The sequence below is a fragment of the Sorex fumeus genome, unplaced genomic scaffold (assembly GCF_029834395.1).
Source record: "Sorex fumeus unplaced genomic scaffold, SorFum_2.1 ptg000122l, whole genome shotgun sequence".
Taxonomy (NCBI): Eukaryota; Metazoa; Chordata; class Mammalia; order Eulipotyphla; family Soricidae; genus Sorex; species Sorex fumeus.
Genome location: NW_026606179.1, coordinates 58,314,982 through 58,342,832, shown reverse-complemented (window position 1 = coordinate 58,342,832; position 27,851 = coordinate 58,314,982). Strand labels below are relative to the sequence as shown.

Sequence of the window (27,851 nt, the reverse complement as noted above, 5' to 3'; positions counted from 1 at the left end):
CCCAGGGAAAGAGAGGGGGGAAGCTTCCAGACTCCAGTCTCCGCCCAGCCCAGCCCCTTGACTTCTCAATGCACAGTGGAACTGGGATGTCACGTGTTTCTAGAACTTTCCATTAGGGTTGATCCAGCTGCCCAGGCAGGGGGCTGGCAGTAGAGGTCTCCCCTTTCTTCTTCGCCCCCAGCCCGCGTTCTGCTAGAGTTTATGGGCACCTGCCACCCGTGTCTGCCCCATGCAGTCCCTGTGCATGTCCCTTCTCCTCACACCCCTTCTCTCTGAGCTTGTAGCTCGCCTGCAGTTTGTGCAGGGGCAGGGGGACGCTTGGACGTAGCCACCGCGGGCTGCCACGAATCCTTCCCTTCCACCTTGGGAGCACCCATGGGTGCGGGGTGGTGGGGAGGTGGGCGCCACTGGGCCACGCCAGCGTCCGGGGCACAGAGCGCTGCCAGGGATGATGCAGTGAGGAGGCCAAGAAATCACTTTGCTCTGCAAAGCCATTCATTAAAAATAATGGGCTGGCGTTCCCAGGCAGACGTGGCGGCACAGCTGGAATTTCAAACCCACCCCATGTGCCCCAGAGCCGTGTTCCGTCGACTAATTATCAGTGGTGAGGGACTGGGTGCTGAGGAGGGCGGGGAAGAGGTGAGCGGGATGAGACCCCTGTCAGGAGAGCACTGCAGAGTCTTACTGGGCCGTGGGTGTCCGTCTGCACCCAGAGCGTCCCAGGTCCCTGACTCCCTGGACCAAGTGCTCAGGGCCACATGCCTCTGCCTCCCAGCCATGGCATCGGAACCACGGGTGCCAGGGCCTTTCTGAGGACCGGGTCTAAAGGTATTGTTACGCCTCTGGCCCCCAGCCGTGGCATCGGAACCACGGTCGCCGGGGCCTTTCTGAGGACCGGGTCTAAAGGTGTCACTATTTAAGCAAGTGTTTAAAAGCAGATTAGGGTTTCTTTAGGGTATTTGGGAGTGTGGGGGACGCAACGGAGGTGCAGGATTTCCATTCATCTGAGGCCACGTTTGCCTGAGTCTGTTGAGTGTTGGGCTGGCTAGACCCGGCGTCAGGTCTCAAGGCCCGGCGGGAGACAGAGCGGGCTGCTGGACACCACCGCCGCTTCACTGACCAGTGCAAGCCCCGACCCTGTACGAGGCCTCTCACTGACGGGGTCACGGCCACATCAGCTCCGCGGCCGCGCCCCGGGGTCCACGCCCCACAGCTGGGCATTTGCTGGGCTTCGTCAGCTCTTTGCAAACGGATGAGTGCGGCTCCAGGCTGTGGACATCCATCCGTGTCCCCACACCCCCATTTCCTTTCACTGACTCACACTTCCTCATAGCCCTGAGCCAAGCCTCCGGCCCACGGAGCAAGAGAAGGGAGAGTGAGCGGCTCCCCCAGCTCGCAGGCATCCCGCATGGCGCAGAGAGGATGCAGGGCAGCCCCCAAACCCGGTGGGGGCCCACGGCGCTCATCCCAACGCCAGCCACGCGGCCCCCACGGGCCGTCCCCACACAGGGCGGAGAGCTGGCACACTGCACAGCCGTCTGCCCTGGGTCTGTTTTCACTTCGCAGGTGTCCAAACTCAAGCACAGTCAGATGGTTGGCGGTCTCAGCAACCAGAAAGAGGAGGGAAATTCCAGCCAGCTCACCCCCAGACCCAGGCTCACACCCCTGCCATACCCAGCCCCTGGGATTCTCCTCTCGGTGTACGTGGATATACATGCCTGCCCACATGGGGCAGACGCAGGTGGCAGGCAGTGGGTGCCCATGAAGCAAGATAGGCCTGAGGGGTCGTCCCTGCTCCCCCTGAGCGCCACCCAGCTTCCAGAGTCCATAGGAAAAAAAACGAAGGACGCCCCTTGGGAAGGTAACGAGGCAGCCCTTGGGCCCTGGCGACCGTGGTTCCGATGCCACGGCTGGGGGCCAGAGGCATAACGATACTCACTGTCCCCTTCTCGAAGCCACATTGCTCCAGGGCGCTGCTGGGTGGATGTTTTGCAAACACACCTCAGTGTAGCATGGTTAGAGGCAACCAGCTGGTGGGCAGAGGGTTGGTGCATGCGTTTTTTTCCTCAGTGGGATCCGAAATAAGCTGTTCTCACCTCACGGAACTCACATTTGACCACCACACTCAAGACCAGACCTGGTGGCAAAGCCCGACCTGCACCTCAGTGGCACTTGCATCTGGTGCCACCAGCCTCGGGACGAGGCCCGTCTTGCTGTCCTCCTACAGGCCCGGAGGGTGCCTGAAAACCAGGACCACCCGCAACACCCCAGAGACGAGCTGCCGGCACCTGGCATTCCCCTCGCTGACCCTGCCACACGGCCCCCCGTCCTGGACAGTCAAGGACCCATCCTATCTTCGGGTCCCTAAGCCTCCTACCCTTGAGGCTTTGCGGGGAGCCCTCTGGGCACTGAGGGTGGCCTCTGGGGGCATCTGTGTGGGCACAGACGTGATGGCTCCTCTGGGACTCATGGGCTGCCATCTGCCTAGCCCCAGCCCGGGCTGGAGCCCATTAGAAAAATCTTATTAGCCAACGGGCAGCCAGGCTGGTACACAAGGAAGACTTAATTCAAAAGAGCACCTTTAGAAGCACCCTCTAAGGACGCACTGGGGGTGGGGGTGGGGGGTATCAGGGGTGCCACTCCTTAATCCAGAAAAGACGGAAGAGCCCTAGCAAGGAAAAGACGCCAACAGCCGCCATGAGCTCTCTGTGTCCAATGCGGGAAGGGCGAGACTCTGCTGAAAGAAGGGCACCAGGCACAGACACGCGGCCGGAGCTGGACCCCCGGGAACTGTGAACAGCTTAGCTGTAGCTTGTCTGCACTCTTTAGCAATGGGAAGTGGGAGGCAGTAGCTCTGGCCCGCTGCTGGGCAGAGGGCGGCAGGGACAGGCCCCGCAGGACAGAGGGTTTCTGGGAGAATCTTCACTCATGCCTGACTGCCGTTTCTGATCTGGTCCCGCGCTTGTGAGCCAGTGTCGACAGTGTGTGGAAAATGACCCGGATGCTTGTAGGGGATTAGGTGCCGAGAGCCTTGGGGGTAAGGCCTCATCATCCTCGCTCACAAACCGTTTGTCGGGCTTGCCGCGCAATCTCCAACCTCAGAAAGGACGGCGGCTCTTCCTGTACCGCCGAGGCCCCGCCATCTCCACCGTCCGCCCTTCCAAAACCTGTGCTTGGCATGGGAGCGGGGCGGCGCCACTTCCCATCAGCGTTCATTTGATAACTGCTCACTGTCCATTTGTAGCCGTCAGCACTGAATGCAAATGAATGTCGACTCTTTGAAAGGAAAAGGCACCGAGGTTTCTGAGAAACAATATCTGGGGGAGGGCGAACACAGACACCCACACCCCCCTCCTCTCAGCAGTACCGGGGTAGTCCTCCCCACGCACTTCCGTTCTGACGGGGCCATGCTGCACCACTTAACCTTTAGTTTGCAGGCTGACTCTCTGTTACAATGCACGCGTACCGAAAAGGAAGAGTAGATTCCCGTCTTCAAGCTGACTGAGCTAGAACAGGTAGAGACACTAGACAGACGGCGTGAGCACGACCTCTCTTCTTAGCCCGAGACGGGCGGGAGTTCTAAGGCTGCATCATGGCAGACGGGGATCAGGCCCAGCTGGTGTGGAGGGACCGACAGCCAAGACTAGGCCAGGCGGCACTGCAGGGCTAGGCAGAGAACAGCCAGGGGGCAAGTGGTCTGAGCTCCCTCCGGGGGCACAGCGGCAGGGAGAGAAAGGAAGGGTCTCTCCCCACCCTCTGACAGCCCCCATTCCTAGCCAAAGCCAAAGCCTCCCCACCACAAACGCAGCCGGCATCAAACAGAAAACTCTCCTAGGCCTTGGTGGGCACATGCCATCTTGTCTTCCCTGCCTCGCTTGGGTCGCCCCCAAGAGTGATCACTCTCCAGAGGAGGAAAAGACAGAGCCCAGGTGTCTCTCCCAAGACCACCTCGCTAAGGACACTGACCGTTGTGAGCAAGTACCATTTGTATCTTCGATCAAAAGACAGATGGAAACTGTGCCAGAGATGCCTGGGAACCAGCCTGTGAGCCACCCGTGAGCGTGCCCGGAGCCAGTGATGCCCCCTCTTCCTCTGCCCAGCTGGGGGGAGCGGCCAGAGGGGCTGCCCTGAAGGCCCTGGAGTAAGGCCCAGTCAATCTACAGCCACACACACCCTGCCACTCATGGGAGGCCATAGAAGAAAAAGGATTCTGGCCCCCCAAAGACTAGGCTTTGCTACTGAGTTCTTGCGAAAAAGGTGCATTCACCCGTGAGCCTGCACTTCCGGCCTGGAGAACCTTAAAAACCTGAGGGCCTAAGAACCTTCCAGGAACACTGGAGGGAGGGACAGCTCTTCCCTCATGGAAGACGTTACCCCCGTTACTATCAAAGCTAGGAAGCAAGGGACCCACAGCCACACGGCTAGCCCTGCTCACGGACCCAGCCACTCCTTGTGGCCGGCCTGCCTGCCCCCCAGGGTGTGTCTCCAGTCCAGCTGACTCTCCCCCTGCTTGGGCTTCTCGGCCCCCCTGCTCTGCCAGGCCCCATTGCCCACAGCAGGGTGCTCTAGCATGGCCCACAGTGAGGTCTGGATTGAACTTGCCCCTGGAGAGAAGTTAAAAGGATATTTTCCCGCCTTTGGGCTAAATTGAAGTTTTAGCAGTTGGATCAACATGCAGGAAATTCGGCAGCATTTCAGAAGATCCAGTGGCAGATGAACTTTGATTAAAAAAAAAATTGAGGTGGGCTGGGGGGGGTGCCTGCGACTCGAATGCCACCCCTGGGTGCCCACCTCCTGAACTGACTCAGTGCACAGACTTTTGTTCGACGCTGGCAGGGAAGCACCCTAAGTCCAGGGAGCCCCGAGCATCGCCACTTCACTCATCCCCGCTGGCCAATGGGAAGAGAGTGTGGGATCCCATGCGCAGTGTCAGGTTTACCCGGGGACCACCACTCGGCCCCTTCGCCTGCTTCCCCCAGTCACATTGTGACCTGTCACGCTTCAGCGCAGTAGCCTCCTACAGAGCCATCGGCACACTGTGTTCAGACGCCATCACCACACACCGCACGTGAAAACGCAATCCTCCTCCTCGCCTTTGCGACCAGCCACTCCAGACACTCTTGGCCAGAGAGGAGGCATCACCTTCGCCAACAGGAAACCAGCAGAGGTGATCGGGAGAACACTTGCTTCTCAGTGTGGGGACTTGCAAAGTCTGAGTGGACGGGCCCCCTGGCCCCGCCAACAGTGACCCAGGGCACAGCCAGGAGTAAGTCCTGGGTACAGCCAGGGGTAGCCCCAACCACTACCCCACATTTCCACTTACACACACACGCATACACACACACATACCAGCGTGGTCTGGGGTGGCCACTGGGCCCACATTCAGATCCCTCTCGGGCAACGCTGTGGACAGGGTGCTGGGCAGAGAACGGGGCCTTGTCTGGGTGTTTTCTCCTGCCCCTTGCTGGGAGCGGGCTCAGCAGGACGGGAACGCCGGCATCCTCCTACCCTTGCACCCCCCTGCAACCTGCATGTGCTCCTAAGGGTCCCATCACAGATCACCAGCTACTCTGAGGACAGAGGCACCCTCCTTCAACTCCTTTGACCTTTCTCAGGGTGCCGGGGGGGCACCAGGTGGGTATGGAAGCAACTCCTAATGAGGGGGTGACACGGAGGCCAAGAGGAATCCAGGGGGGGCCCACGCTGTGTTCCAGAGGGGTTTGCCGAAGACGCGCCAAGCCCACGGATGGCTCCGATAGCCGGCTCTGTCCTTGCTGTTGGCTCTGTCTCTGGCGTTCCCTGCCCTGGCTGCCTGGAACATCTGCAAGTCACGGGGCTGTGTCCCCTCAAACATGGAGCCCACGGGCTATAATGGGAAATGGCGAAGGGGCAGCTACTCGCCAACGGCTTGGCCGGAAACCACTCAGCAGAAGCGACGTCGGAACTTGCCACCCAAAGGTGCAGGGATGGGCTGCGGGGGGGTGGGGGGGTGGGCCTGGTCACTGACAGGCCCCACCCAGGCCCCCTCGGTGCTTGTCCCCTACAGACTGCCGAGTGTCCACGGGAGACAGAAGAAGAAGTTGGGTTTGCGTTGACTTGAGACATTGGACATTTTATGCTTCTTTATTCTAGCTCTGTATGTCGTATATAACTGTATTGCCCCTGCATTTGCCATGTATATTGTGAACTATTTGCAATTATTGCCAGGCGGGAAGAAAGGTTCCCCCTCGAATAGGGCGGTACAGAGAATAGCTCTGGGGTACACATGAAGCAAAAAGGGGGTCCCCTCTCCTCCTACACAGAATCACTCTGCCGTGTTGGCCTGCTGGGGAATCCTGGGCCCTCCCAAGCCCGGGCGAGCAGGGTTTGGGGGTGACAGCCCTGCAAGCTGTTTGCATAGTTTTTAAGACTTGTCAGCTCGAGTTTTAAACAATGAACTTTATAGATGTGTGTATACATATGGGTACCCTACCACATGGAAGGGGGGAAAAAGGAGGAGTTGGGAGCATGGAAACCCACTGGGCCTTTCAAGGGGACCCTGTTGGGGCGACAGGTGAGCTTTGCCGCTCCCCCCACCCCGAGCTGCCGATGCCGGCTCAGAGGCCCGCCCTGGCCTGCACCCCACCGTCACATCCGGCTGTGCAGTCTGAGGCCAGCCCGGCTGCGTTCGTGTGTGTGTGTATTTTTTATAGAGGACTTGCTCAAACAGATCATTTCTCAGGCTCAAAGACACTGGCCTGGTTAATATTTCATTTAGAACATACTGTGGAGAGTGTCTCATTTATATCACTTCCATAATTAATGGTGATAGCTCAGGCACTGCCTCTCTGTGGAGGGATCTCATCACGGGTGGGCAGATAATGAGAAACAATAGATATTTCATTCACCAGCAGCTTGCTGTGACTTAGTAGGAAATGATCGCGCGTGCTCTTGCTTTAATTGCCAGGGTCAATAATTCTGCCTCAGTGCTGGGGAACACTTTAAGGCACTTGATGCAAACAGACTAGAGATAAGACAAACACACACACACACACACACACACACACACACACACCAACAAAATCACCTTGATTATGCAACACCTTCGCTAGAAAGCTACAAAGGTACGCCTTTTTATTTTCTCTTAAATCGCATTCTCTCATGCAAATATTATCTAAATATGCCTGCACTGACTACTCATGGACTGTATTTTAGGAAATACAATTAGGCAGCCTTTCTCTTCGCCTCCGTAGACTGTAAATAAGGCTAGCCCTCGTTCCTCTCTCCCTATGTAAATATATGTAAATATGAAGGCGCGCCGCATGCAGAGATTCTAGGCAATTCAGGTACTTTTATAATCTGAAGGCATGGACTTGAGCTGGTTAGTTAAAAGGAGAAAAAAAATAATAATAAATAGCTCTCGCGAGCTCTTTCAGGCTGAATAGACATTAAAGATTTCTTCCTAGACTGCTTGGCTGCTTTTGTTGTTCTTTTTCTTCCAGGTCTGGGGTCACTGTCCACTCAGGAAAGGCTCCGAGAGCTTCTGGATCCAAGAACAAGAGTCCAACCATCAGGCTTGAGTTGCCCTGGGATTCTCGGACCCAGCAGAGAGGCCCCTTTGGGTTTCTCTGGCAAACCCAAGAGAATCAAAAAATATTTCCTGTGTACTGTTCTACTCTGGTACAGGTACAGGGTTGGACACCTGATCTCCCCCCAACAGACACACACACACACACACACACACACACACACACACACACACACACACACACCATGAGGATCCTGCCAGGCCCATTCCAAAGATGTAGAAATGGTGACAGGCAAGGGGAGCCACAAAACCACAACACACTCGCTTCAACACACCAAGGACCAGTGAGCTCGCTGCAATGGGTCGGAACACGAGTCTTTGGACTATGGGGCTCATGTGGTCTCTCTCGTAGCAACTCAAACCTGCCACCGTGGCTGGGAGGTCAGCTGCAGCCACGGACACCTGCGCAAACCTGTCTGGGTTGCAATAAAACTTTATTGACAAAAGCAGGCAGGGGGCCAGCTGGAACACCCAAGTCTCCCCGGTCAACCTCTGCTCTCCGCCCCGCCAGCCCTCGCCTCTTCCTCAAAGGCCGGCCGTTCCCGTTGCCTTTCGAGTGTGTTTGTGTGTTTGATGGACTGGGGAGATGATTTGATCAATTTAAAATTCTCCATCTCTTCTCCGCAGGTAGCTGCACTATTTGTAGAAATCATGAGATAATAAGGGGGTACACACAAATGAAATCCCTTGAGCTGATAAATCAGGCTGTCTGCCTCAGACAAATCTCATTGCCAGGTTTCAATTTAGTTCTCTTTTTGTTTACTAAATGGGCATGTATGAAAGACGAAGTTTAAAAAGAAAGAAAGAGGGAAGAAATCGAGCGACAGTCTTCAAGGAGGGGAAGGAGGCCATTACCTCGGGTTGCCATGGGAACCGAGCACCACGCAAACTTTTTAAGGGTTGAAACACAGCGTTTGCGTTTGAAGATGGTTTTTTCTCCCCGAGTATGATGCTCCGGTGTAAATGCATTAATTGACAGTTTCCTTCGGGACTTCGTTATTGAAGTTCCCAAACTTAATTTGACAGCACCAGGAACATGCCTGCCTGCGCCCTGGAAGCCACTGGCCGCGCTGCACGAGGGTTGGGGGATGTCAAGCCAGCACTGGCATCACGCAGGAACCCAAGCCCTGGGTGCCCACGAGGCTGGGCAAGGCTGGTCCTTTCTCCCGGGTACTTTTCCATTTCTCAGGCCTGCTCTGCGGGAAGGGCGGACCCAGCTCTCGAAGCCCTACACGAACCAGAATCAATACCCTGGCTTCTGTCCTGGAAAGAGCAAGGGAGACCGGTGGGAAGATGGGCATGTCTACAATCGGGGATGAGAGGGTGGAAAATCCCAGAGGCCCAGACCGGAAGTGCTCAGGTTGGAGTCCACTCAGGGGGGCCGTCCTCAGCGCTGTCCTCCACTCGGTCCCTTGGAAGGGACGGTGAGAACGTGGGCTCCTACTGGGCACGCCAGACCCCCTCATGGGTGGAGGAGCTGGCACTCCACTAGCTGAGTCTGTCGTTTGAGTCTGTCGTGGTGAACTCGGTGTTCCCCGCGTCCCGTGGGGGGTCAGAGTAGCAGCTGGCTGCTTGGAGCACAAGGGGAAAGGGGGGGGGCTTGGCGTGCAGTGCCCCCCAGCCCTCCCTAGGACCACAGTGGCGGTGTGGTCAGGGGCCCAAACAGCTCTCGAAAGCCAGTTGTGTCCTCAGCAGCACCCCGAGGTGGTGCCCCGTACAGGAAAAGGCCAGCAGGAACTGTCAGAGGAAGCTTACGAAGACACACCCAGGCTAGTCAGGGCTTCCAGGCAGCAAAGCATCGGGCCACCGGCACAAGGAGCCACGGAATGTGCCACGGGGTGGCTCGTGGACATGGAGGCTGGTGGGTTGAGGGGGGCTGTGACTTAGAGGTGTCGGTCAGTGGGTCCCCTGCCGCAGAGGCTCCCAGGCTTACTTGGTCTACCCAACCCCTCTGCAGAAATTACTTAGCTAAATTCCCCCAAATCTTTGAAGGGGGGGATCCCCTAGGGGGAACCCAAGTGGCCCAGGGCCCCTCCTGGGGGTTCTTGGCCTACTGGCTCATGGTTTAACCAGGGCCCAAGGATGTGGTGCTTTCTCCCCTCATAGCCCAGGATCCCCTGGACTACCACCGTGAGGCTCAGAAGCCTCCAGGGGCACCCAAGTAATGTTTGGGGGTCAAGCCATGGTTGGCAGTATGCCAGGCAGGCGCCTGAACCCCGTGCTCTTCCTAGCTACAACAGAGAGACGCTTCCCTCCTTTGGTTGAGGGCACTACCCCTTGGATTGTCCTGGGCCCCCCGTGTGTAGAATCACTCACTCTGGGGACACCTAGAGCCTGAGTCCATCTGCCCACCAGAGCTGCCCGTTCCTACTGATCGGCTCAGTCAGGAGCCCCGGACAGCAACCCTGAACTCGTTCAGCAATGCACATTGTACCATGCCCACGAGGCAGCTCCCAGGAGGTCTGGGGTCAGGACCAGGCTCAAGGCTGCTCAGTCACTGAACACAGGGTCCAAACCCAGAGGTGCCCACCCAGGTCTGTGCTCCCTGATCTTCGCATCCCTGAAAAACACCCACTTCCAGCCTTAGGGTGCTCCCATAACACACGGAAGCCCGTTGCCGTCGATCCGGTCTCAGGATGTGTCCTGCGGAGAGACCCCAGATCCTGTGCCCATGGGGCTGCAGATGGGAACAGGTGGCTAAGGCAGGAGGGAGCCGAGCTGGGCAGACGGGATGGCGGGGAAGAGGATGGACCTTGGCATCCATGACACGGGACGTCTCAGGACAGGGCATTCTTATTGCTCAAGAGCCCGCAGAGCTGTGCCCAGGCAGACGTAGGATTTGCTCCTCTTGCCCAACCTCTGCCTCTCCACCCCCACCCCAAGCTGGGTGGGCGGTCACGACAGCCTTTAATGTCTAGAAGATTCCGACGTAGAGTCAGGACCCAGTTCCCCAGGGTGGCGGTGGGCCCAGAGGCGAGGGTGGCACATGTCACACTGCACCTCTCTAGTGCCATTTGAGAAGCCATCTGGGGGTGTCTACAGTTGGGGCTTCCTCCAGTGAACGCCAACAGCACTGCACCCAAGTCTCGCAGGAGAGCAAGCAGCCCCGGCCAGAGTCCCCAACCCCTGGAGGCACCACGTCTCCCCGCAGACATGCAGGCACGAGTGACAACGAGAGTGGGAGGGGACAGACGCTCCAAAGGTCTGAGCTTGGCAGCAGGGAGCCCAGTGCCATCCCCCACCCGGCCGGGACCCAGAGAAAGACCCCTCACCCCAGGCTCCCAAACGGGAACAGAGAAACGGCGGCAGGAAGGAAAGGGGGAAGCTTGGCGCGTGCACGTTGGAAGGCGGGTGAACGCCCCCTCCACCCAAGGGTCCCCTCTGGTTCCATCTGCTCCCCACTGGGCTCCGCAGACGCAGCCCTCCACTGCCCACATGGCCCCTGGCCAGTACCGGCCCCTGGGCACAGACTCGCCCAAAGTCAGAGGTTCGCCACACTCATCGGAGCCCCAACCCTCCAGCCCTCCAGAGGCTGGGCTGGACTGCAGAGGACGAGACCCCGCCAGAGGGTCACCTCCAGAAGGGGGCCTGGTTCTCTGCTTCGACTCGGGTCAGCTCAGAGGGGCTTCATGTTCCCTGGGACTAGTCGATGCGTCTGCCACTTGCCCCCTCAAAGCAGCCTCCCCTCGTGAGGGTCATATGGACCCTGTTCCCAGGACACAGAGCCTCCCCGGTGGTCCCACACGCCAGGCCCCGAGGCAGCTTCCACTGATGACCAGGTGGCTTTGAGAACTCACGGCCCTGAGCCGGGACGGCGCCTACAGGGGGCTCAGGCATGGCCACACAGATCTGTGAGCTCCCAAGGAGAGCACCAACGAATCATCCAGGCCCAGCACGGGCGGAAGCAGTCGACATCTCTGCTTGCCTGATCCCTCCAGAGTTGGGGCCCGAGAGGTCACACAGCAAGCAGGGCGCTGGCCTTGCACGCAGCTGACCTAGGTCTGATCCCCACCACCACATAGGGTCCCCTGAGCACTGTCGGGTGTGGCCCCACAGCAGAGAGCGAAAAACAGCCACAACCAGAAAACAAACAGAGTATGGGGCGGCACGGAGAATGCACTTCGGGGCCTCGGGGAAAGTTTGTCATCAGACTGGCTGCCACATAAACAATCAAGCCAGGCCAAACGGTTTCCCTTGCAAATCGCTGCTGCTGTGGTTTTAACACAGTTCTCTGTAAGTTATGAGTCATCTTAGAACTCCATCGCATGGACGCTTTCGGTGCTGATCGAAAGGCACCCGCACGCCCCCCTCTCTGCAGACACGCACACAAGTGCACGCACATGCACACGCATATGCGCATGCACGCACACACGCACATACACACATGCATAAGCACACACATGCACACATGCATAAGCACACACATGCACACAGGTACACACACATGGGCACACACATGCACACATGTACGTACATGCACACACATACACTCGCACACGTGCACACATACACATGCATACACACATGCATAAGCACACACATACGCACATGGGCACATACACGTACACACATACACACATGAACACGCATGGGTACATACACACATACACATATGCACACATGCACACGCATACACACATGCATAAGCACACACATGCACACATGTATGCACACACGCACACGTGCACACACACATACACATGCATACACACATGCAAAGCACACACACGCACACATGCACACACATGCACGCACTCGCACACATACATGCACACGTGCACACACACATACACACATGTACGCATGCGCACACATACACACACAGACACGCACACACATTTTGTCCTCCATAGAATAGAGAGTGGTTTTCACTCCCCCCCGCCATGGAAATGGAGATTGGGAACTTGAATTCTTCGCAAGGAGTAAAGGCAGAGCTGGGATTTGAACTTATGCCCAGTGTCTTCCTCCGCCCCTCTCGGAGAGCCTGGCAAGCTACCGAGAGTATCTCGCCCGCACGGCAAAGCCTGGCAAGCTCCCCGTGGCGTATTCGATTTGCCAAACACAGTGACAACAAGTCTCACAATTTGTTGTGAGACGTTACTGGTGCCCGCTCGAGCAAATCGATGAACAACGGGAGAGGACAGTGCTCCAGGGCTCCAGTCTTTCTTCCAAGGCCCTACCAGCCAGGTGGCGAGAGGCTAAAGGGAAGTTTAGCCTCTGTTTGGTACTGGAGGAACTTCCTTCTGGCCTAAACCTGCTGTCCAGCCAAGCCTGGGCTTAGCCCTGCAGAAGGAAATCAGAGCCCAGAGAGGTAACCCAACTGGCCCGAGGACACACAGCCAGAGAGGGACAGAGGAGGGACTGTGAGTGAACAGGAAGGCCTGGGGTTCAGCTTGCTCTCACCATTCTCTCTTGTGCTCAGACTGAGGACTGGTGACAGGAGTGGGCCCCAAAGTAGGAAATAAAAGAGGCAGGGCGAAAGAAAAGAAGAAATAATCTGGAAATGAGAGAGGACAGCCGCCCCTCATCCAGAGAGCCCCCGGGGCCCACGGCAACCAGCTTCCCTTGGGTAGGGGACAGGGACCCGCCTTCTCTTCCCCGTCCCACCCAAGGAGCCTGCCGCCACCCCCCTTGCCAGTCTGCTCCACCCACAACCCTGGACTCTGCAGGAGGCCTGGTCTGCGGGATCTCAGTCTCCAGGTGATGAGGGAATGAAGGAATGAATGAATGATCCGAGATGTGTCTGGGGCACGCACTGTACCCCCCACCTCCCACCCCTTCACACCCGAGGGAGGCGTAGCTTGGAAGTGACTCACCCGTGGCGCCCAGACTTTAAAAATACTCGCGCTCCTTATTCAACCTGGCAGCTGCCGGCTCCGGTCCCCAGAGCCGCGCTCCTGCCCACCTCCTGGTACACGAGGTGTTAACTACATTATCTGGAAATACCCTATGACTAATTCCCCGTCCTTATCGCCGGGAGAAGAAAATTGTCTTGGGCACGGATGGCCCAGATTCCCGGTCAGTTTATGTAAGGCGGTTCAAATGATTGCAGCATTTTAAGCCATTTTTAGCTTCGATCACCTGATGTGTGTGAGCCCAGAAAACCTGTGCCCTGGCCCCCCAAACCCGCTCTTTTTTCCACTCATTTTTTTCCGGTGACTTTCCTGCCGCGGGGAACCTCGCCCCTGAAGAACGGGCTTAGAAGCACGTCGTCTCCACTGGACTCCGGGTTTTTCTCTTCTTGTAACAAACCACTTATTTCTTTCTTTCTTTTTTTTTTTCTTTTTGCTTCTCTTCTCCTGCCGTTTGACACTCTATTACTTTGGGGCGGGAGGTGTGGGTCCATCTCGGCCCAGGTCACAAGCAGAGTGCGGGGTCGGGGGTGGTGGTGATTTTCGATTATGATCTATCTGGTGGTTTTAGAGACTGACAACTTTCCCACGGAATCCAAATAGGACTGGATAGAAACCGTCACCATATTCTGCCTGCTGTGGCCTCCAGGGCTGGGGCAAATCTGAGGTAGCACCAGGCACCAATGGCGCTAGAATGAGAAAGTGGGTTTTGATCAAATAGCTGGACAGGGGCCTTTTTATTTAATCACTGAGTGCTCTGAAGGGAATGATCTCAACAGCTGGAGAGAGTGCGGCGGCTAAGGGACTTGCCTGGCACGTGGCTGGTTCGATCCCCAGCGCCACCTACGATGGTCCCCTGAGCACCGCCGAGAGGGATCCCTGACCACAGAGCCAGGATTAAACCTGAGCACGGCCCGCTGTGGCCCAACGCTGCACACGCCTCCTTCCCGAAGCAAAGAAACAAGAGCCCCAGAAGGATGAGTTAGGCTCTGAGAGAGACTTGTCAAATCCAGGTGCCGATTCTACCTGTGGGCTCAACATGGCCCTTCTACGCACCCTGTTCCCCTCACTCTTGTCTGAATCCGTGGGCCGAGGAGAAACGGAGCCAGCGCTCAAACACACAGGGGAACCCCGACACCTCCCTGTCCTCCTTCAAGGGACGGTCCTTCTGCATCAAAGGGGCAGGAAGCAGATTTGCCAGGCTCTACACGGGGTTGATTATATCCACGGCCCCGCTTCCGTAAAACATAAGGAGCGAGGACCCCCAGCAACCCACAGGGGTGGCAGGCTTTCAATAAAACTTTATTGATCAGGGGCTGGACCGACAGCACAGCAGGTAGGGCATTTGCCTTGCACGCAGCCAACCTGGGTTCGATCCCCAGCATCCCATATGGTCTCCCAAGCACTGCCAGGAGTAATTCCTAAGTGCAGAGCCAGGAGTAACCCCTGTGCATCGCTGGGTGTGATGCAAAAAAAAAAAAAAAAAAAAACTTTATTGGTCAGAACAGCCAGTTCCCCCCATCCCCCATTGTCTGTCCATCTCAGACTCATCACTTCCTCGCTGAAGGAACACCAACTTCCTTGGACCCACCAGCCAGCTTGATCCAGGAGGTGAGCTGTTCAGACCCTGCTCTCTGGGTGGGGTGGAGGGTCCAAGGGCCGGAGACACCCAGCTAAGTCCTGCAGGCATTGGGATTCTATCCAGGCCCTGGGCAAGAACCCCTCCTTCAGGGCCCCACGTTAATACTTGCGACTTTTCCCCATAGAAAACAATCAACCTGTAAAAATCTTTCCGGGGAAAGGTGGTGGAGCAATCCAGATGCTTCCAGATGAATATATGATTCCCCAGCCCCAGCCCCCAGAGAGGATGAAGACGCCCACTGGACAAGAGTTAAATCAAAACCTGTGGTTTAGCTCATGCCATGGGCCACTCCATCAGCCTCGTGGTTTTCTCCGCCTCGGTCTGCAAACAGCCAAGACAACCGGAAGTGCAGAACCTTCCCCCTTGGCCTGGCCTTCATTCATTCCTCTCTAGTTAACATCTACTGTCACTTAATCACTTAACTTCCCGTTAATCGTCGATTTGCTCGAGCAGGCGCCAGTAACGTCTCCATTTGTCCCTGTCGCGTGCTAGTGTAGCCCAATGGCGTCTGTTCACTCTGGGATCATGAAGAGCCTCAAACCGATCGTTCATGATCTTGACGAAGAAGTCTGACCATCTGGTAGGTGGGCGGCCATGCGGTCTTTTGACATCCTGTGGAATCCAGTCCGTAACAGCTCTAGTCCAGCGGTCGTCTTTAAATCTCATTATGTGACCAGCCCATCTGATTAGTAATTACAAGTAATTACAGTAGGTCTCATTCACCTGACCAGTAATCTATTGTCAGGACAAAAAAAAAAAAAATCTCATCCCTTGGATGGAAATGGGAAGATATGACGAGTAAGTGTTCTGTAAGAAATATGCTTTCTGGGACTAAGGGGATGGCTTAGGGGTCAGGGTCATATGCTCTGCATGCATAAGGCCTGAATCCTATGCCCGGTGTCTGATGGAGCCACACACCCTCCCAAGCATCGCTGGGTGCAACCCTGGTGGTCTCCAGCTTGCCTGGGTCCAAGCACTGCCCACTAGACTGAGGAGTGAATCATCTAGGCTGGGCCCCTGAGCACTGCCTGGAACCCCCCAGCCCCTCACCCCACCTCCACCCCCAACAGATGCAAGAGATACCTCCTCTCCTCTTGGAAGCCTTGTCAACATGCTCAGAAGCTTCCAGAGCATTCCTGCTATTTCAGTAGACGCTGAACCATCCTGGCTGAGTCTCCAGCCCACCAATGTCTCTTGCCCAATGTTTATGCAGCAGGAAAAGAAAAAAAAACTCTTAAATACGTCTATTCCTGCTTTCCCTGTTCACCTACACGTCTCTTCCAGCTTAAATCCACAAGCTTTCCACTATGTGTCACAATATAGATTTGGATGCAATAAAGACTATAATTATTGAGCATTTATGAGAAATAATATTTTCCCTCTGGTGCGTGTTAGCTCAGCTGCTCACGCGCGAGTGTGAATACTAATGCCGCCAGCTTACCTTGGCATCACACCTGCGAGAACAAAGCCGCAACGGAAGTGAGAGGCAGGAGGGTGGGGCGGGCCCCGGAACCGCCAGGGCTGCGGCTCTGGGGAGCTGTGTGGATTTGGAAGAGGATTTGGAAGTAACGGCGACAAGTTGCTTACTGGCCTGGCACCTCAGGCCTCTCTGCCCTGAGGTGTTGACGCAGGAGGCCAGACTCGCCCAAGCAAACGCTCCTTCTAGAGCTCCTTGGGGCCGTTGGGCCCGGAAGGGCTGAACTGTTACTAAAACACTTCGCTCTAAGCTCCTAAGCATGGAAAATGGGCGAGACAAAAAGCAAACAGATGTTCTGAGTGCCTGAAAGGAGGCATTAGTGGTCCCCACCCAAATACCCCGCAAGACCCAACTTTGGGAAATATTTGAAGAAGAAATGGTGGCGTCCAGGAGTACCTGACCAGTGGCTAAAATCAGCAGTGGGTGTTTGCCAGAGAAATAGGTCTTTGCCAAGGCACTGTGGCAGGAGGCATGGACCCTGGCCTCAAATCCCAGCCAGCCCCAGCACCAGACCCTGCCCCCACCCCCCAACGCTACCAAACGTTTCCATTGTACTCATTGGACCCCACCCCACCCCACCCCAACTCCCCAGCGTGCCAGCCTTCTCTCCCTCGGAGCTGGGTCCTCTTCTGAGATGGCCTTCCAGAAGGAGGGGAGGAAGTGACCCCGCAGGGCCGCTGACCACCCCCAGTGGCTTGGGAAGGAAAGTGTCACAGGGCACCGGAAGGGTGTGGGCGGCACAGTGGCCTCCCTGCCTGGTGGGAAAGGCTTGGTGGAGGCTGGCACTGGACACGTCTATGTCCCAGGGATGACACCCAGGCTCCCGGGCAGGGCTCTGGGGTCCCCCTGCTCCCTGCAGCTCTGCAGATGGAAATGCCGCTAAACGAGGGATGACTGGGAGGGTCTCTGAGGGCCGCGGGCTCCGGCCAGCTCTGTTCACTCTAGGATGTCCGATATCCACACACGGGGATGTTCTCAGGAGACACCTGTCCCTCCCGCTGTGAAGCACGACCAATTAACTGCCCACAGTTGGTCAGTTAGACGGGACTGCAAGGCGCAGAGCAGTGGCCCCTGGGTCCCTCCAGGGACAGCGGTCCTGGCAGGAGGTACGAGGAGGCCGAGGCCAGGTACACACAGCCAGGTGGCCACAGAGCAGACACCCAGGGCCGCGGGACGCCATGAGCTGGGAGCAGAAGAAAGGGCTCCTGTCGAGTCCCAAGTTGTGGGGTCACTCCACTCTGACCTCATCGTGAAGCCCAGAGAAACCCCTGGCCCAGGAAGGACTCGCAGCCACACTCGGGAAACACCCACACTCGCCATGCTCAAGGACCCTTGGGGGGAACTATGGAATGCTCATACACTCGCATGCTCACTCACACACACACACACACACACACTCACACTCACACACACTCACACACACACTCATACACACTCATTCTCACACTCACACACTCACAGGCACACTCACACACACTCTCACACACAGACACACTCACACACTCACAAACACACACGCTCTCTCACACACACATTCGGCTTGTCATACGTCAGGCATTTTCTGTCTCAGAAATAGTGATTCTTCCAATCCTATGGCCAAAGTATGCAGCAAGACCTAAAATTCCCACAGATACCTGGTCAAGGCATAAAGAAATCAGTAATTTGCCCCACTTAGAAGAGGAAGAGTCGGAATGTAACTTGTGTCTAGCATCTCAACATTTCACCACCACGCTCCCCTATTAAAGAGCATAACACACACACACACACACACACACACTCTCACAGCCCCACTATAACTGACCCTTCTAATTCCCTTCCCATTCGAGTTCAGACTCTCTGCGTTATCTATCACAGGCTACTCAGAGCAAAAGCCCACATTTAAATAAAGCATAGACAGGGACATTAGGAAAAAAAAAAGCGATAAACACTGGTTCCTGCAGGAAGGGAATGGACGAGTGAGGTCACGTGGGATTTGGGTCGCCCCCCCAGAACAGTGACCCCGACCACCCTCTAAAGAGAGGCACTAGCCCTCACCTCACTGTACGGCAAAGACGCCCCCACCCCACCCACGGAATGGTTCCCCTGCAGCAAATGCCAGGCAGGATCTGAAGAGAAACTGAGGCAAAAAGAACCAAAGACCCCTCCGCCCCCGCCCCTGCATCTCCACTTGGCAAGTGGGAGCCTCTGCAGCGTGGCCATGCTCCTCTCCGGGGGGCGGTGGCGAGGGTGGCGGGGACAAAGGGCTCCCCGAGGTGTCCTTCAGCTCATCACAACTTGTCTGCTGTGGAATCCACAGGCTGCCCCGGGCTGGTTCGGAGGCTCTCTAATGAGCTGTGGTCAGGTTCAGCGGCGCTCTCAGAGAACACTGCTGTTGGTAAAGTTATATTAATAACGCGGCTCCGTCCCGGCGGGGGATGGAATTAGTCGGCGGGTTTCTGTTGTGGTTTGTAAAGTGTGTGCCTGCCTGTCTGCCTGCCGGGGGCTTGAGGGAGGCAGCTGGCCCTTCTCGGGGCCTGTCTGCAGCCAGTGATTCCCAAGGCTTCTCCTCGGGGCTGGAGCGAGAGGGTGGCCAGGCCCTGCCTTGGTCAGCGGTGCACCCAGGTGAGAGCCCTCACGCTGGAGCGGGTCCCCCGAGCACTGCTGGGAACGATCCCTGAGCACAGATGAGCACGGATCCCTGAGCACCACGGCGCGGGGGCGAGGGGTGTCCCCCAAATGAAATGAATGAATGACCCATGAAAAGCTTCTCCTCTTGTACTCTCTGACCCGCCACCCTACTTCTCGAATCCAAGTCAGACGCGGGCATGGTGGGTCAAGACGAGAGATGTTCCTCAGCCTTGTGGGCAGAGGCCAAGAGCTGGATGCACCCAAAGGCTCTGATAAGGACACGGGACTCGGGGCTTCGTTACGAAAAGGGGAAGAGGAATTTTGAAGCTAGCCCGGCAAGCTACCGAGAGTATCTCGCCCGCATGGCAAAGCCTGGCAAGCTCCCCATGACGTATTCGAGATGCCAAACACAGTAACAAGTTTCACAATGTTACTGGAGCAAATCGATGAACAATGGGAGGACAGTGACAGTGACAGTATTAACGAAAGAAAAGCCTCGGGGCTGGAGCAATAGCACAGCGGGTAGGGCGTTTGCCTTGCCTACGATGCATCGGACCAGGGTTCGATTCCCAGCATCCCATATGGTCCTCTGAGCACTGCGGGGAGTAATTCCTGAGTGCAGAGCCAGGAGTCACCCCTGTGCATTACCAGGTGTGACCCAAAAAGAAAAAAAACAAAAAGCCTCACAAAGAGCTTTGGAGAACATGGGGGAAAATGCAGCTATTCTGGTAAAAAAAGCAGGTCAACCATTTGACATCACCTGAACTTTGACCCCAGAAATGCCCCCTTAGGGATCAGGCCCCTAAGACTCAGACTCACAGTCTATCCAATGCTTGCAGGTGACTGCTTATTGCTGTTGTGCTATAACAGCCCAAAGTCAGAAGAACTGGGGTGGCGAGCCCCAGGAGAATGTCTGGCTGAAATAGGGTTCTTCCGTGGCATGTAGCTGGCCCAGTCGGTAAATGAAAGTCCCTGCGGGTGAATGTGAACCAAAGGCAGGGTGGGGATGAAGGAAGTCTCTCCAGGATGAAGAGCACGTTACCCTAGGGAGTCACACACACACGGAAACACCCAAACTCCATCCCCATGCGTGCATATACACGCCATATGTGCTTGCCCAGGCAAAGACTTGAACTTAGCCACAGGGGCGAGGCGTGGGGCTGTTGGTGACCCATTTGCTTCCTCTGTTTCACTAGTTTCAGGAAGTGTGTTAGGAACCAGAGACGCCCCCCAAAGCGTTCGCTACTGCTTCAGAAAAGAGTCGGGTGCAGAACACACCACCACCACCACCACCGAAAGCCGTGTGCCTGCAATGAGAGATAAGCCTGCAGAGAAACGTGCTTCTCGGTACCCGCACTCCGTGCTAAAATTAGCAATTTTTACATTTTAAGGGTCTCGGATTCTTTTACACGAATCACATTTCCCCCCCCCCCCCTTTTTTGCATTTTCCAAGTTTTCCATCTTGGATATCTGGATCACTTTTCTAACTAAAGCAAACAAAGGGATGATGGTTAGATAAATCACATCAAATAGAGAAAAACAGAGCAAAGAAGAAAGGAAGGAGGAGGGGGGCGGGCAAGGGAAGGAGGAGAAAGGAGACAGAAGAAGGTGGGCACTGGGCGTCCTGCAGGGAGGTCCCTTCCCGTCCTCCGAGGAGCCGGGCGCTGCCCCTGCTCACTGCTGCCCCCTGTGGCCGCCCCTGGCCCAGCGCCCACGCGTAGCCGCAGCTGACCCTGATTAGAGGCAGAAACTCCCGCCCCTGTCAGGTCTGTAATGGGCGAAACCCTCTGGAATTAATATGTGATGAAGAAATAAAGCTGTTAACAGGACAGATTTATAGTATTCAAATTACTATTGATCCATTCAGTACACAACTAATAAAAACCTGCCTTGCGTGACCTTCCACCCCGCACACGCTTAAGCAAATTATCTCTAATAAACAAGTATTATGAAGACCCGAGGAAAATGTCAACCTATAAATTACCAATCCCGCCTTCTCCCTCTCCCTGCTCTCCTCTGAAGGGAGCCGGAGCCAGATGTGAGGCCCCGTGCTCTGCTCTGACGGACTTCAGGGTCCAGCCTTGCAGCGCCCCCAGTGTGGGGCAGAGTGGTGGGGCTCCCCCATCAAACCAGTCGCAAAAGGGGTCTCGGGGTTCCCTCTCTCAGGGAGCAGCAGCCTCAGATAAGAAGCATCCCCCGATGGAGGGCGTTTGCCTTGTACTCGGCCGACCCGGGTTCGATACCTGGCATCCCATATGGTTCCCCCCAAGCACCACCAGAAGTAATTCCTGAGTGCAGAGCCAGGAGTGACCCCTGAAGCATCGCCGGGTGTGACCCAAAAGGCAAAAAAAACAATCCCTTGAGGGGAATGGATTGGGAAGGGGGGGGGCGAAAAAGCAGAGGGAGGGGGGTAGAGACCAGAAACCCGGCCCTTGGGTGCAGTCTCTATCTCGAGCAAGCCCCTTGCCCTTTCCGTTGCCACGACAACCGGACTCAAAACAGCCGGGAGCAAAGGGCAGGCCTGGCCCCCTTCGAGAACCACCGCAGACACAGGGCGGTCCTGGGAGGTCACGGCACCAAGGTTGGGGTCCCCGGTTCCTCCTGCAGATTACACCCCAGATCCGGGTCACAGAAAGCAGTCATGGGGGTCCTGGGGAAGTAGGGTGATGTGCTCACGTGGCCGGCTCCTATTGCCCCCTGCTTCTACGCACCCGTGTCTGCAGCCCTCCACCGCCCCCCCCCCCAACCGCCAAGTGCTGACCAGGGTACACCGAGGGCCCCACTGGACGTTCCTCAGGGCAGCTCTGTTCGGCAGATGATGAGCGTTAACGACTCGCGAGTGTAAACCTGACCCTTCTGTTCCTCCCTTCCCACCAGGGACAGCCTGGTGCTGAGGGCCGCAGCTCCCAATGCCAGTGACTCGTCCCTTGGAGCCGAGTGCCCGGCTGGGGACCCCCACATCAGCGAGGCTGGGGTCTGGGGAGGTGGTTCCTAGCAGTTTGGGACAAAGCTGCATTTTTAAAATTTAAATTAGGGACTTTCCAGAGAGAACTCTGGAAGTTGGGGACCCTCCAGGAGCCTCAGTTAACTGGGAGGGGCTTCAGGGCCAGGGTCTGAGGACGTGGTGCTGCTTGGACTCTGCAGTGCCAGGGATACTAGCCCCCCGGGCACCCTGGAGTGCCTAAAGAGCTCACCTCACAGTGCTCGGGGACCAAGCGGTGCTAGGGATGGAACTGGCATCAGGCACATTCACACACACACACACACACACACACACACACACACACACACATACACACTCACACGTGCGTGCCAGGCTAGCGCCTGAACCCTAAACCCTGTTTCCTCTCCATCTCCAGGCACAACCTTGCAGACCTGAAGTCCAACATCCACAACTAAAAGAACCAGACCCCACCCAAGGTTTGGGGTGACAAAGCTTTTAGGGAACCCCCCCCCCCAGTCCAGTTTATTTGCATGTGATCCGAGGTGGTTCCTTTATGTTTTGTTTTGTTTGGGGGCCACACCCAGCAACGTTCTGGAGTTACTCCTGGCTCTGCACTCAGGAATGGCTCCTGGCAGTGCTCGGGGGACCCTAGGGGATGCTGAGGGGTGGAACCCGGGTTGGCCCATGCAAGACGAGCGCCCTTCCCCGCTGTCCTATGCGTTGGGCCCTGAGAGGTTCTGTTACGCGCTGCAGAACAGCCACACCAGCCTGGGTTTGCCCAGGTGACACATTTTCTAGCCACAACTTTCAAGGATGCTTGTCTGCCCCTGCTCAGACATAAAAACCACGATTCTGAGGGGGAGCCACAATCGTCCCTGGTCATGAAAAGACAGAGTCCAAGTAGTAAACGGTCTCCTCCGATACATACAGTGGACAGCTCCCTCCCCGCCTTCTTTCAAAGGAGAGAGCCAGGGAGTGTGTGCAGGGCTGGAAGGGCGGGTGGTGGCCGGCGGCGGGGAGGGGAGGGGATTTTCAGGGAGCTGTAACGATACCATAAAAACCCCGTTAGGCTGCTTTTAGGAGCCTGACCCCAGCCAGGGGAGCAGGAGCGAGCGTGTAAACGACTGGCCTTGGGGATAAAACGCACGTCCAAGGCCCTCCAGGAGGAGGGCGGGGGGAGGGGGGAGGGAAGAGAAATAAATGACAAGTGGAGTGCTTTAACAGGGGAAATTTCGTCCGCAAGGAGGCAAGCAATGAGGCCAGGCGAGGAATAAATGGTGTAGAAATGACAGTCGCTCTTCCGCGGGCCCAGCTGCACTTGGGGCTGATAAGATGCAGCCCGCGCCCGCACCCGCGCGCGTGCGAGCTCTCTCTCTCTCTCTCTCTCCACACTTCAATGTGAACTTCACCGCGAAAGGGGGCCGGGAGGCAGCCAAGGGGAAAAGAGCTGCGGAAGGACTTGTGCACGGGGTGTGAAGCCATTTCCATTTTATATGCGGAAGGACTTGGTAGGTGATCCCGCGAATGCAATTATGCCCACCTAATAAAAGCAACATATGCTAAGACAATTAAAAGATTTTATTAGACGTCAATTCATTGTATTCCATCCGAGGCAGGGCGAGGGGAGCGGATGCAGGGGAGACGGGGGCTGAGCGGGAAGGGGATTCCAAGGGGGCCTGGCGGGCACTGCGGGGGGACCCGAGAGAGAGGACCAGAGATGCTCGTTGCTCCTTACCGGGGGTCCCTTCCGCTCACCCAGCACCCGTCACAGGGTCCACAGTTCTGTAGTCTGCAGAACTGGAGCAGAAGGCTGTGCTCTCTTTAGCCCTCAGGGTTTGGGAGACTCAGTCCTAAGGTGGGGACTCCCTCCAGCACACACACACGCACACACACAATGACAGACAGGAAGGGGCACAATATTCCAATCAATGTCCAATGATGGCCCGTGCAAAACCGTTCCCCATAGGGTTCATGCCATGCCAGGTTTGGACGGGCAGGAATTTGGAGACGGGGCATATCAAGGCTTTCAAATAGGATGTACGTGGGGGCTGGAACGATAGCACAGCGGGTAGGGAGTTTGCTTTGCACATGGCCAACCCTGGTTCAATTCCCTGCATCCCATAGGGTCCCCTGAGCACCACCAGGAGTAATTCCTGAGTGCATGAGCCAGGAGGAACCCCTGTGCATCACCGGGCATGACCCAAAAAGCAAATAAATAAATAGAATGTATGTGGATTTTTATTTATTGTTCTGGAAGACATTTTTTTGGGGGGGAGACTCCTGAATGTTTCTCTCTGCTACAGTGAGATAAATCTACCAAGGCACACAGCTCTTGGGTGTCGATTTCTGGGGCTTTTGTCCACATGTCCACAGGTACACATGCACACAAGCGTGCACGCACACAGCACAAGGAAAACAGTTAGTCGGCCTTGGCCCAGGTCCCAGGGAGGAACAGAACATTCTCCTCCGAATCCATAAAAACCGTATCTCAGAGCAGCTCTCTAGGCCGCGGTGCGTGTGGTGGCCGCGACTGAGTAAGGAGCAGAGGTTGCTTGAAGGCCTCCCTGCGAACCCCCACTCGGGGGTTCTGGCCGGTGCTCGCACAGGGTCTGAGCTCCCGGGCAGAAGGGCGAGCCCTGAGGTCGAGCAGCACTGCCGGCTGGGAAGACACATGAGCTTCGAACAATTCTGACGTCTGTTCCTTCTGCATGATGGCAGCTGCATCTATCACAGACCTCCTGTGCCAAGTGCCAGCGCCGGGCCCAGGAGACGCCCCGTTCCTGTTCCCGGGAGGCCCGAGTCAAATGGGTAAAATAGCAGAGGAAGGGCACAGTTCGGGCAACGAGAGAAGTTCACACAGTATACGGCTTCCCCCAGGAGCCCACGTGGATGCAATCCTGGCCCCACCTGCTACCTGGTGACAGACCACAGTCACGCGCCTGTTGGGGGTAGGGGTTGGTGTAGAGTGCAGGCATGCACATGCACACACACACACACACACACACACACACACACACACACACACACACCCTGCATAAGCTCAGCGTCCCTAAGAGTGGGGCTGACCTCTCTGACTTGTGGCGAGCCGCCAGCTGCATTTGCAACCCAAGCCGGTGAGCACAGACAAAAAAAAAATGCAGGAAACGGTCTGACAAGGGCGCACGCACCAGCTTCCTGGGATTTTAGCTACTAAAAGCTTCTGGGATGGAAAGTGTTTCGCTAATTTTTTTTGTAGGGGAATCCGAAGATGGGTTCGGCGGCGGTCTGGACATCAGAAAGCAAATCCACGGAGGAGCTAACAACCTCCACCCGGCTGTTTAAAAGCACCCAGCGGAGTGCGGTCAGGGTGCGAGGGGGGAGGGGAACATCCTCCTCCGATGCTCCCAGAAAGAGCATCATGGCAGCCAAAGGCCAGGCTGCAGGAGGAAGCCGGCCTCCCCCGGGGGCTGACCCCAGCTGCGAGCTACTCTCGGCAACCTTGTCACTCCACTGCAAAGTCAGCACCCTCTGTTCAAGGGCTGGGGGACATGGTGTTCGTTTGGATAAAAGATTAGGAAAACCACAAGCCAAAAAGAGGGGGGGAGGGGTACCGAAAGGAAGAATGAAAAGCAAACTGCCTCGGAAAACGCATTTGTTTATGATTCTGTTGCTCACAGGGCCGGGGTCCCCATCAGGAGCAGAGAGTTTATCTGGGGCAGGACAAACAAAGCCATTAGATTTGTCCGATCTGGGGCAATTGTGAGTAACGAGAGGTTCTGATCTGGGGAGTATCGGGCATGATTTGATGCCCCATCGTGGAAAGCCATGGCTGTGATACTTCCTTACGGGGGAGACTTTCCCTACTGGGTCCCCCTGAAAGAGTACTGGCTTCTTCCCTGGGGGGCACACACCTGTGTCGCAATGCTCAGTCCTGCCTGTCTCCCCGGCACGGCTGTGACTCCGAATGTGGCAGCTGCCTGGTGAATTCTGTCCTTCTCACCCTCCGAGTGTCCAGGACCAGGTCAGCCAACCATCGTCTTGGAATCAAATATATTCCATTTCCTCCTCAAGTTCACTTCTCTCGGGCTAGCTTGGCTAATCCCTTGGTCTATTCTTGGAAACATTGCCCAACATCTCACATTTTTTCTTAAATTGGGGAGTGTGTGCGGAGGAATATTTAGATAAAGTCCATGTATTTACAGTTCGTAGGCCAGGCACTAATAATCATCAACCCACAGGAATCTGCAAAAATGTGGCCAAAGTCAATAAGGAATCACAAGCTATCACCCCCAAACCTGGGAGGGTTCATCTCCTGCTTACATTTCTTTAAAAAAAAAACAAGAAGATGACCTTGCAAATTATAGCCTTATAAATTTAACTTCTAAATTTGAAAAGATACCAAAAGAGAGAGAGAAAAAAAATCACAAAATGAGTTTGCAAAATCTTAAAGAGGGCATTTATTGTACGAGAAGAAGTAACTTTGGACTGTGGGAAGTGCGTAGGGTTTTCTTCTTCTTTTTAAGTAAAAATGATTTCTTCTACTGTAGAATCTTACCATACTTTGCTCTCAGGGACTCTGTTCATTGTTGAAGGAACTTCCCTTCCTTAGCCATTATTTGGAGGCTGAATACCAATGGCTGATGAGACAAATACCGTTTTATTTTTTTTTTTCTTTTTGAGTCACACTCAACAATGCACAGGGGTTACTCTTGGCTCTACACTTAGGAGTTACCCCTGGCGATGCTCAGGGATGCTGGGTATCGAACCCAGGTTGGCCACGTGCAAGGCAAACATCCTACCTGCTGTGCTATTGCTCCAGCCCCGACAAGTACCGTGTTTATCCAAAGATCAAATGCCGCCGTCACTTCGGTTTGGTTTGAGACCCGTCGGGCGGAGGAGTCCAAGGCGGCCGGCCTTAGGGAGGCAGAGTGGCCACAGCTCTGAGCTGGGGGGCTATTCCCTGCAGGGCTCCGGGCGCTCGAACCCAGGCCTCCTGCACGCACAGCCTGAGCTCTATCCCTCTGGGCACTCGTGGACCGTTTACCAGCTCTCTGACCCCATCTCCTCCAGGGTCCACTAGAGACGGATCCCCAGCAGCAGGGCAGTGGGGTGACAGTGCGAGGAGCTGGTGGGCAGAGACCCTGCCAATGGGGCATCGTTCCCCTGAGCAAACAGGGCAAAGTCAGATTCTAGAAGAGGAGCTTCACCAGAGACGATGGGGAAACCAACCCCAGCTCCTCCCGCCTGAGCTGGTGTTTGGACGAACAAACCCGGACACCCTCCGTCTGCTCACGGCCCCTGGTACTAAGGATGACCAGGGTCCCCCCTGCTGAGACCTCAACAATCATGTCAGGATGTGGCACGCACGAGCAAGCCTTAATGCCTGAGCCATCCATCTCGAACCCACCGCCATCCTCTGCCTAGGTCCAGCGTCTCTGTGCCAGCCTGCTCTCAAGGCTCCCTCGGCCACCAGGAATCTCGGCTCGACCCCTCTGTCCTCAGGCAGGAAAGGCAAAAGCAAGCCCCCGACGCAGGAAGGGCTGGCTGCCAGGCTGAGGATCTGGGGCTCGGCGACCCGCCCCTCTCAGCAGGCCCTGCCCGTCTAAGGTGTCTCAAACATGCTTCCTTCTGCGGGCTGCAGAGAAATCGGGAGTCCTGGGAATGGCGCTTCTCCATCCCTGATCCCGGGCAGGCTGGGGCGGTGACTAGGGGTGGTGGGTGCAGGCTCCAACACCACAGCCGAGGGGGGCAGGCATGTGTGACAGGGAGGTCACAAGCCCGGC

At 56.1% G+C, this 27,851-nt stretch overlaps 1 protein-coding gene across 1 annotated transcript in view; it reads right to left on the bottom strand.

Moving 5' to 3' along the window:
• WWOX (WW domain containing oxidoreductase) overlaps nt 1-27,851 on the bottom strand; it is a 696,817-nt gene that overhangs the window by 379 nt on the left and 668,587 nt on the right. The window lies entirely within an intron of this gene.